Source organism: Haemaphysalis longicornis, unplaced genomic scaffold (assembly GCF_048455015.1).
Source record: "Haemaphysalis longicornis isolate Haplotype H1 unplaced genomic scaffold, Haemaphysalis longicornis Haplotype H1 scaffold_6, whole genome shotgun sequence".
NCBI lineage: Eukaryota > Metazoa > Arthropoda > Arachnida > Ixodida > Ixodidae > Haemaphysalis > Haemaphysalis longicornis.
Window position 1 is genome coordinate 112,734,455 of NW_027526407.1, and position 11,431 is coordinate 112,745,885.

Consider the following 11,431-nt stretch of genomic DNA (forward strand, 5'->3'; position numbering starts at 1 on the left):
CGACAATCCACTTGTTCTCGGATCGGGATGTAGGAAACGTCCCAGAAGGTCCATTTTAATCTGTTGGAAGGCTGTCGACGGGACGGCGATCGGCTGCAGAAGTCCGGCGGGTCTCGTCCGTGGCGTTTTTCGTCGCTGGCAGTCACAACTTGCCCCGACCCCGACGACACAATCTAACCCGGACGTGACTCCCGAACCCGACGACTACAAGACGCGACGCGTACCCGAAATGACAGAGCCTGCCGCTGAGAAGACGACGACAATGACGACGCATAGTGCCCAACCGTCAACACGCACAAGGCGAGATACAACGCCCCGATGGACCCGAAACTCGAGGAAAGCGGCGTCCGACGTCCAGTTGTCCATCGACGGCTTTGACATAGTCACCCTCATCGACACGGGTATCCGACTACTCGGTAATGAGCGGCTCATTCGCGTTGAAGCTGAAGAAAGTTACGACAACATGGGACGGTCCGCATATACGCACAGCAGGAGGGGTTGTGGTTTGCGACGGAAAAATGAAAGGAAATTCACTGGGGATATTTTGAGCTCGGCAGGGAGCTCACCTGCATACAACCCAGTGCAGGGGGAGGGAAGTAGAGGGGGACTGATATGATAAAGTAGAAAGAGAGAGAGAGAGAGAGAAAGGTATAAAAATATAAAAAGAGCTGTCAGTCCTAGAACGCTGTCAGTCCAGGCACACCAGTCAATCACTGCACCCCGGGCTACAGCCGCTGCGTAAGGCCGGTCGTCTCCAGGAAATGAAGGAGATAAGTGAAGACTTCCCGTTGGGTTGCCGCAGGTCCTTTCGGGAACCGAAGGTCCTCCATGTCGGTGCTGGGAAGGCCTCGACGCTGGAGCGCTCGGTGGAGCTCTGCTCTAGGGCCCGCGTGGTAGGGGCAGAAGCGGAGTAGTTGCTCGAGCGTCTCCAGTTCGGAACAGTCCGCTCATGTAGGGGAGTCCTTGCGCCCGTGTCGGTGCAGACGCTCCGCCACATTGCAGCAGTTGAGCCGCAAGCGGAGAAGCAGGCAGCGGGCGTCCCTGATGATGCGTGTGGGCCACGGTCTGGGCGCCAGGCCGCTCACGACCCGAGGGTCGGGGTGCATCGTCTCCACCATGCGGGCCAGGGCAGTGCGGGCCTCGTCGAACGCGGTGACGTCTTGGGAGACTAGGGTGCAGCAGGCCATGTCTTAGTCCGAAGTGGAACGTGCACATCACGCGTCACCATAGGCGGCACCGCATACCCTGCTGAATTCAATATTTTGCCTCACTGCTCCCTGGACGTAATTCTCGAAATGGAATTTTTAGGGACAACGGCGCAATAATTGATCTGCAGACCAAATCGATTATTTTTCTTCCGATCACTCCACGACGCCGCAGCCGAACCCCGATCACCGTGCTGCTCTAAGGATCGCGGACGATCACGTCACCCTGCCACTCCACGCAAGCTTGATGATCGCCGCATACTGAGAGGATGCTGCTCCTGATATCGACGCTGTCAAAGAGAGTGGCCAAAGGTTGCTTCTAGACCACGGTGTGTCTGTCGCAAAAGGCATTGCGCAGTTTAGGCAGCGCAAATCCTACGTTTTGGTCACCAATTTCACCGAAGGTGCACCAGCATTTAAACAAGGGCGCTTCAATTGCGTTCCTCGAAGGAACGCAACAAGCAAGTGACGTGATCGCAGTCGCCGACTTTGAACGCGCACCCGACGACACCATCAAGCTTCCGCATCCCTTCGACGTAAATCCGGCGCTACCGCAAGAAGAAAGGAACAAGTTATTGGCATTGCTGCGTCGCTACAGCGAGGATTTTCCGTCAAAATAAATGTCAGACCCCTCTGACGAAGCACCATATAATAACCGAGGATGGAGCCCGACCTACACCACTCCTCACCAGATGTTACGCAGCCACAGACGAGGCAGTTGTCTCCGAGGAAAACACGTTTATTGCAGCGAACTTCTGCTCCCCTAACAACTGAACGAATAAAGAGGCGCCGAAGCAACAGTCAAAAAAGTGACGTACGCATGCGAGCTACAGCGAGTCGAATGCCGCGGCGTCTGCTCTGCAGGCTTTCATCCTTCGACGCAAGTGTTTCTGGAACCATCGATGCACATCCAGAACACTGTAGTTCACAGAAGATTATTCTGGGCTGGCGACGATAGGGCGAAATAGTTTGCTTATCTGAATGTCATAGCCCGTGCGGCATAAAAATAAAGAATGGAAGCCGAGCTTTGCTTGCAGCAGATAAGACATACGGGCGTGGCCCAGCAGTAAAAACAAACAATAAATAAACAAACCCATACATGGTTCGCGTCAATATTCCTAAAGTCATCTCACAACAGTTCTACGGTGCAGCCAAGCCGCTCTTCCTGAGTCTGTATACTGCATTGGTATTATCTCGCATGGACTACGGCAGCGTCGTGGATGCTCCGGCCACGAAAACAGCACTTCAAAAGCTTGACCCGGTTCTGCATTTCGGGCTTCTTGCTTGTGGCGCCTTTCGCACTAGCCCTGTTTAGAGCCTCTCTGCACAGAGTCCGGAATGGTCCCTTTATCGCGTATGCTGTATAAGGGTTGGCAGTAAAGAAAACCTCGGAAAGGAAATGGGAGGTTGTGGGGAGTCATAGAAACGGGTGAAGAATTTTTTTGAGTCAGAAAGAAATTGGTGAAAAAATGCCCGCCGGGTGGGATGCGAACCCACGACCTCCAGAATACCGGTCTGGTGCGATAACCACTACGCTACCGGCGGGGCTGTTTTCCCACCAGTTTCTCAGGTATGTATGATAAGGCATTTTTTGTTTCCTGTACTTGGGGGTGATAGCCAGCGCCACTCGGACTACATGGGGTGAAGAAGAACTTCTTTTAAACCCCCGGGCCGTGAGTCGAGGGCCTACGACATGTCGAGAGTGGTCGGCCAGCGTTAAACCCTCTTAAGGTACCTTTGGCACCGAGACTGCCAGATCCCACACGGCAGATGGGATCACCCCACCAGATCCCACCCGGCGGGCATTTTTTTAAATTTCTGTGTGACTCAGAAAAATTCTTCACCCGTTGCAATGATGCACGACAACCCCCCCCCCTTTGCTTTCCGAGGTGCGATAACCACTACGCGGTTATCGCACCAGACCGGTATTCTGGAGGTCGTGGGTTCGGATTCCACCTGGCGGGCATTTTTTCTTCACTTTCTTTCCTTCTTTCCAAATTCTCAATCTGTTTCAAAGACCTACCACATCCTCCCCTTTGCTTTCCGAGGTTTTCTCGACTGCCAACCCTTATTTCTTTGTTTTATATATATATATATATATATATATATATATATATATATATATATATATATATATATATATATATATATATATATGAGGATTGGCCATCAATATTGGGAAAAGTGGACCACGCGCTGGCGCGCGAAGACGTGAAGGAAGAAGAAAATAGCTGGAGGTGGAACACAGTTCCAGCGGCAGCGGAGACTCGGAGCTGACGAGCGGACGAAGATCGGGTGCGGACCCGCAGTTCCTGTGATCCCGTCCGAGTACGAGTACTTCAAGGCGTGTGAGTCGGGCCCGCCAACCTGTGTGGGACACGCAGACGACCGGGACGTGATCGTGAGATTTGCCGAGGCTCGGGATCACGGCTCAGGGCGGAACCACCGCTGCACTCGACGCGTCGGACGTGGTGCATCTTCTGCCGTCTCGCTCGGGCAGAGCTGGCGAGACACGGCCAGCGCTCGACCGCGACTGGGACGGGCGTTGACCCGCCATCGACGTCGCCGAAAATCGACCGTCGAGACGTCTGTAAGAACGTTTTCCCCCCTCTATTGAACGCTGGTTGTGGTATTGGACTCGTGTTTTTTTACTGTTGTGCTTCGCAATGGTACCGCTTTTCCGGTGTTTAGTTTTCTGGCGGCGCTGTTAATATACTTTATTTCCTCTTGCCCTCTCGAGTACCGTTCGTACGCGTCGTACACCCATAAGGTCTAACGAGTCTATCAGAACGTGGCGTCCGTGACAGGACTTTGCTCTTAAATCCACCCTAAAGTACCTCGCCTTGTTACCGTGTGTGTGACCGACAAAAATGGAGCTCTAGAAGTTGGTGAGCCTAGGGGAGAAATTTGGCCTCTCTGGTACTGAGTTGAAAGCATTTGTTGACAGAGAGCGTTCCAGAATCAGGGAAGAATGCGCAGCAGAACGGGCGGGAAGCGAATCGCGAAGTGGCGGCTCGCTTAGAAACGGAGCGGTTGGTCCTTAAACTCCAGTTACAAGTACGACAGCAGCGGCCCAACGCTAGCGCAGCGTGAGGCACGTCTGCAACTACTAGCGTTGCCCATGGTTACGACAGGCCCCATAAGCTGATCCCGACATTCATTGAAGAGCGCGATGAACTTGCCACTTACATCCAACATTTCGAACGCGTGGCACCTACCCAGAATTGGCCGCAGTACAAGTGGGCATTTCATGCAACCTGTGCCTTACTGGTGAAGCTTTGAGAGCCGTCGGACGCATGCCTGCAGATGATGCGATGAATTATGCGAAGCTGAAGCAGACCCTGCTGCACTGAAGAGGGTTACCGCACCAAGTTTAGTTGAGCCAAACAAGAGAACTCTGAGACAGGCCACCGATTCGCTGGTCGCTTGTTAGACTATTTTGATAACTGGCAGGAACTGGCTAAGACCAGCAGAACCTACGAAGCTCTCCGTGACAAAATAGTCTCGGAGCAGTTTTTGAGCAAGTGCCACCATAAGCTGGCCATTTTCTTGAAAGAAAGGGGCTGTCAAACGCTAGACCAGTTATCCGAGAATGCTCACAACTACCTCGAGACCCAAGGTCTTACGAACCTAGGGAAACGCCGAGAGGAGAAAAAGTATGGCAAGCCGCCAGTGCCTCCAAGAATGCTTGACCTCCAGTATATCGAAAGAAAGCCGCACTGCTCTTTTGTAAGAGGCGAAAGCACAATCCAGCCGACTGTTGGTCGACGACCAGGGCTTCCACTAGCCAAAAGAATGTTTCCAGTTTTAAGTGCCACAAAACCGGCCCCAAATCGGAAGTATGCCCTAACGTAGACTCTGCGAACAAAGTGTCATGTTCGCTGAGCCGTCCAATGGAGTGTCGCGATTGTGATGAGGACAAGCAGTCAACCCACCGCCAAACCTGCAAGGCTTCCATGGACCGAATGCCTACCACTAACGGTTGCTGGAAGGAAGGCGAGTAACCGTGTTACGCGAATCCGGCTGTAACCCTGTAATCGTGAACCGATCTCTGCTTCTCTATTTGAAACTTGCAGGAGGAATGAGCACTGTACACCTATTTGACCGCACTGCTCTGGGCCTACCTGAAGCCGAAGTGTATGTTGACTGCCTTTAATTCACAGGCCATCTAACAGTGACCTGCAAGGACAACCCTCTTTTCAAGGTGGTTTTGGGAAATGTCGCTGGTGTTCGTGATGCAGCAGTGCCGGACGTCACCTGGTGGGGTGAGGAACACCCTTGCATCTCTCCAAAAGGACATCCCTCTTCCAAGCGGAAGTCGAAGTCTAACAAGGTCAACGGCAGTTCACGTAGGCCAAACCAATTTGCGTCACCACCGTACGTCAAGGAGGCGGAGGAATGTGCAAGTGCGGCGAAACACGTGGACCAGCTACCTGTAACTGCCATCAGCCCACTCAACATAAGCCCAACGGAGTTTGCTTCGATGCAGAAAGAAGAGCGCATGCTTCAGTCCTGCTTCGAGTCAGTTGGCAGGAAAACTGCCGTGAAGACAGCAGAAACGGTCTATGTCCTTGTGCACGGAATTCTTTCCCGCGGTGTCGGCTCCCATCGAAGGAGATGGAACAACTAGTCGTTCCTAGCAGTCTCCCGGACTTCGTCATTAAAATGGCCCACGAAGGGCTTCCCTCCGGCCACCAAGACATCAAAAGTACAACGGATAGGGTGTTAGAGGAGTTATATTGGCCAGGCGTGCGATCCGATACCACGCGCTTTGTAAGATCCTGTAATGTGTGCCAAAGAACCGTACCGAAACATCTGGTGGGGCGCGTACCTCTTGGAATTATGCCAGTCATCGAGACCCCGTTCCAACGGGTAGCGATCGATATTATCGGTCCTCTCTTCGCAACCTCCCGGAAGAGGAATCGGTACGTCCTCACAATGGCAGACTTTGCAACACGTTATCCAGACGCATTTGCTCTACCGAGTATTGAGACAGAGAAGGTGGCCGAAGGGTTGATGAAAATGTTTTTCCGCGTTAATTTTCCGCGAGAAATGGTTAGCGACCGAGGAAAGTCATTTACATCAGGCCTGATGAAGGAGCTGAGCAGGCTCCTCTCGTTTGTACAGTTGCCAACGACACCATGTCATCCTATGGTCAACGGACTTGTCGAGCGGTTCAACGGCACGCTGAAGCAAATGGTTCACCGCATGTGACAGTAAAGCCCTAAAAGTGGGATAGGTACCTGGCGCCACTACTATTCGCTTACCGCGAAGTGCCTCAAGCCAGCCTGCGTTTTTCACCCTTTGACTTGATCTATGGCCGCTACGTCACGGGCCCTATGGCCATTTTTAAGGAGTTATGGACAGGAGAAAGGATGGATCAGGACACGAAGAAATCGTACGGTTGCGTTGTCGATCTCAGAAGGCGCCTGGAAGACACCTGTCGCATTGCACACGAACAGCTTAGCAAAGCTAATGTAGTGCAGAAACGCTACTAATGCAGAAACTAATGCAGAAAACGCCCGGCCGCGGCGGCCGCTTTTCTGATGGAGGCGAAAAGCAAAAACGCCCGTGTGTGCGAGATTTCGGCGCACGATAAAGATCCCCAGGTGGTCAAAATTAATCCGGAGCCCTCCACTACGGCGCACCTCATCGCCTGCGTTGCGTCGGCGCGTTAAACCCTACAATCAATCACTCAGAAACGCTACTACGACAGAAGGGTGAAAAGGCGCCAACTCCGCCCTGGAGACCAAGTATTGCTCCATCTCCCGTCCGACACGAACAAGCTCATCCTGGCATGGAAGGGGCCCTACACTGTGTTGGAAAGGAGAAATGATGTCTCCTACGTCATCGACCTGGGCACACAAACCAGCTTGTTTCACATAAATATGTTGAAAAAGTATGAACCCCGCATTCCGGCTGAACAAACACGTCGACAAGCTTCTATAGCACTCCAAACAGAACATGCGGGATGGCAACAGCCCTATGACCCTTCTTTTTACCGAACGTATGTAGTGAACCGGCAAAGCTTCTAACCTTTGAACTGGCCGAACGATCGATCGATCGAACTGACCGATCAAACTGGCCGCACCGATCGGCAGGGTCCTCCTGCAGTGGCAGAAAAGAATTCCCATCTCGTTGCATATTTGAGCGGGCGCCGGTCGCCGCATGAGACCGTCGGCTCAACGTTGCTTTATATTCTAGTGGCAGGACAAAGATTAAACGAACATTGCGATACGGGTGAAGCGATCTATTCATATTATTTGCATAACGGTCGTGACAGAGTTCGTGCAAGGTCACGCCAGGTACTTCGTCGTGGTTGTTGTAATTGATGTTTGTTCAAGGCTCTGTGAGGTATTGCCCACCTAATACTCATAACATCGCCCAACGGGTTTACGACGACCGTTCAGTTCGAGGCCGAGGCACCGTTAAGATTGTGATGCAGATGAGCAATGTGATGGCAACGTACAGTGAAGGTGTGCTTGCTGCTGAAGATGACGATGATGTCCGTGATGATGCCTGGCCCCACAAAAGCGATATCTTGAAGGCAGAACCTGACTGTCTGAGGACCTCGAACCACGTCGGGCAAGAGGATGATAACGCGGCATCTCCTTTTCGTCTGTCTCGCCTTGTAACGGCAGGTCTTGATCTGCTTCACACGGCGGGGGACGTGGGGTCAAAAGCGGGAACGAATGATCGTCGCAGTGGGCTTGGACTGCCCGACACGGCCCACGTTCCTTTGAAGATTCCGTTCAGGCCAAGACGATGTGATGTGGAGGCCAGGATGGGGATGACCGTGCACCTCAACCAAAATACTATGTGCCGCCGGAGAAAGATGAAAAGAATAATGCGATGGTGGTGAAGCGATCTATTTACATTAGTTACATAACGGCATTGACAGAGCTCGCTCAAGGTCGCGCGAGGCAGTTCGTCGTCGTTGAGGTCTTTCATCTCGGTACAAGGCGCTGCTCGGCATTGCCCAACTTAAACACGTAAGAATATGTACCACACTTGCAAGAATTTTGCCTTCTAGGAGAGTGCAGGGAACGGTAGATACGTTCGTGATGAACATGGCGCTTGCCCTGGAGTCAATATTTACATTGGAAAACGGCGGCGGCAAACAGTTCAGTTGCGGCGGTGAAACATGTCATATGGCGTAATCAGAGCCGTGGTGTCGGTCATAGACACACAGCATGCAGGCATACAAACAGAACAACACGGCGAAATCGGAGTGTCTTCAGCCACGAAAGTTTGGTAGCGTGGACTGGATAGTCGCCGTCGAAAGATGCGTTAGAAAAGGTATAAAACTCCACTTGTGGGCGTGCGCAGTCAATCAGTGCGTTATGACGCTGAGGAAAGTCCTACCTTGAAATTACTTCGTGGGAGCAAGCTAGAAGAGCTATGATCTCAGCATGGTGCGCGATATCCTGAAGAACTACTCCTGAACAACGCCATTGCATCGACAGGTTCCACACTTGCGGTTCGGAGCGATAGTCCATCCAGGGGCGTCTTCACTTTGCAAAGGAAACCGCAGAGATCATAGTTAATAACGAAAACGGTGGCTCCTGTGGCGACAAGAGCCAATGTGCGAACGCCTTTATTATTACATTGACGACAGTGGCAATAGACGGAAGGGGATGAAGCCTTAAACTTTTCGGCGTCGAAGCCGTTCGTGCATAAGGAACTGCGGCGGCTAGTTTTCCATATCTCTGGAACAGGGACGGCACCCCCTAGGGCAGAGTGACAAACCGCGTGGTGACAGCGAACGGTGGTCTGAATAGGTGGCGCGATATGAAGAGCGAGTCTCGAACGACGAACGTGGTGTCCCATGGACTTCAAGTGGCGGCGGGAAGTCTGCGGGTGCCGAGTCCCACATTGACAGTGAATAATGGCGGCAGTGGCGAGAAACGTGCGCCGTTGTCCCAGAACAAACCAGATGGGGCGATTGTCTGGTGTAAGCGATGCACTACGTTTCTGTGGCGCGAACTTAGCTCGGTGAAGCACCGAAGGCATAACCCGAAGTCGAACTGGAAACGTCGGATGGAACGTCACGGAAGACTGCGGCACTGGACTGGTAGCGAGATCAACTAAAGTGACTGGAGAAGCTACTGGCACGTAAAGCGGTGATGGCGACAGGAGTGCTTCGGCAATTTGACCCCGATTACACCTCTGAGAGCTGACTCCAGCGTGGACAAAGGCTTTGTCTGGGAGGGTACGAGGGACAACTCTCGAGCCACTTCCTCTCGCACGATGTGTTTAATTTGCGTAAACAACCTGAAATCCCCAGAAATTGACGCCAAGGTCAACCCAGAGTCATCCCGTGCAAGAGATCTCCGAGTGAGGGCCCGTTTCTCCCGCAGCTCATCAAAGATTAAGTACAAGTTGACGAAACCGGCAACCGTGCGCAAGTCCTTGGCCAAAAGCCTTTCGCACGCGTCGTCTCCTATGCGCTTTAAAATGTGCTTGACTTTGTCAGCTTCCATCAAAGTTGCGTAGACGCGCTTGCATAGGTCGACGACGTCTTCAATATAGCTGGTGAGTTTTCGCCAGCCTGACGTGCTCGAATGCACAGACGTAGCTCCACTCGAAACTTGTGCATCACTGGTTGGCCAAATACCGCCACAAACATTGACTTAAATCCCGACCACGTGAGGCAGTCATGCTGGTGGTTCCATTACCACAACTCGGCGACGCCCTTCAGAGAGAGAAGTCGATGTTATTTAGTTTTATGGCATCGTCCAACCGTTTATGCATGCTCATACGTTCAACCCGGACAGCCAATCATCTGCGTCCATAATATGCGTTCCAATTAAGAATAGAAGTTCTGGCTGCATGGCACCGTTACACATCAGCGTTGGTGATGAGGGCGTAGCACTCTGGTTCGGCTCGTTGCCCATCGTTATGGGTAACTTGTGGAATTCCACTTGAAAGATAATTTATTTGCGAATGTCTTCTTGTAGTGAGAAGTTCATAAGCCCGGATCAGGGAAGCAGCCACGAGCAGACCCAAACAGTCCGAGCAAACCCCGTAGCCCTAGACGGTGGCGATGTGGATTCCCGAATTTTTTCATGCTCATGATGACACTGCTCACACTGGTCAACGTAAGCCGTCGTGGGAAATGAGGACTCTGAATATTTGGGGAGTGTATTATATATATATATATATATATATATATATATATATATATATATATAGTCGAACAAAAGAAGTTTCCAATGGTCCAGAAAAAATATCAAAAAGTAGAGTCCGACGCAAGTCTCAAAAAACAAAAACAAACATGTTTACTAACGTTTCGACTGGTGGTCCAGTCTTCATCGGAGTAACATTTACAGTACACTGCAGAACGCTTTTATAGGTGCGTGTGGAGAGAGGAGGAAGTTGCGCTACAGTGCGCCCTCTTTGAAAGAAATCATACGTCATCATTCAGCAAAACAAGAAAAAACGCAAGACATACACATGAGAGGGAATGCACTGCCCTCCCTCTTTTTTGGGAGAAAAGGTGCGCTACAATGCGCCCTGTTTAGAAGTAGTTATTGGCAAGTGGTACAACAAAGAGAAAAGAAAAATGCAAAGGGGCGTCTAGGAAGGAGGTAAATTGGCGCCTCTCCTCATAGGAATTAACAGAAGAAGCGGGGGCGGGGAAGAGAAAGGAGTAAAGGCGGCAGAACGAGATAAGGAAGTGGGGAACGCGCGTCAGCACGTCATCGCTTTTCGTCTTAGGAATGTGTCAACAGAAGAAGCGGGATGAAAGCGGCAGAACGAGATAAGGAACAGGGGAGCACGCGTCAGCGCGCCTTCGCTTTTCGTCTTAGGAATGTGTCACGTGAAGCCGGCGCTATGTGGCTAAGCCGGCGCTAAGAGGCTAATTGAGTGAACCTGGAGGGATAAAGCCGGCGCTGGTATGCCTAAAAAGAGGATTGGTCACGCAAGAAGCGAACGGAAGAAAGGCGAGTAATTATTGTGGCAAACATGTCAACGCGCCTGCGCCTTCGTTCAGCCCAGAGGATGCGGTTTTGAACTTAAATATGAGATATGATTCGCGAACTTCGCGTGCGTGGTTGCTGTTGAAATTGGATTCAATTATTGTTACCTTCAAATTATTAAATGAATGACTCGGGATTCCGACGTGACGGGACAAAGGAAGGTTAGGAAGAGACTTGGCATGTGCCCTATGATTGTTGAACCTTAATCTAAAAGCGTTCGCCGTCTGGCCAATATATTGCAGG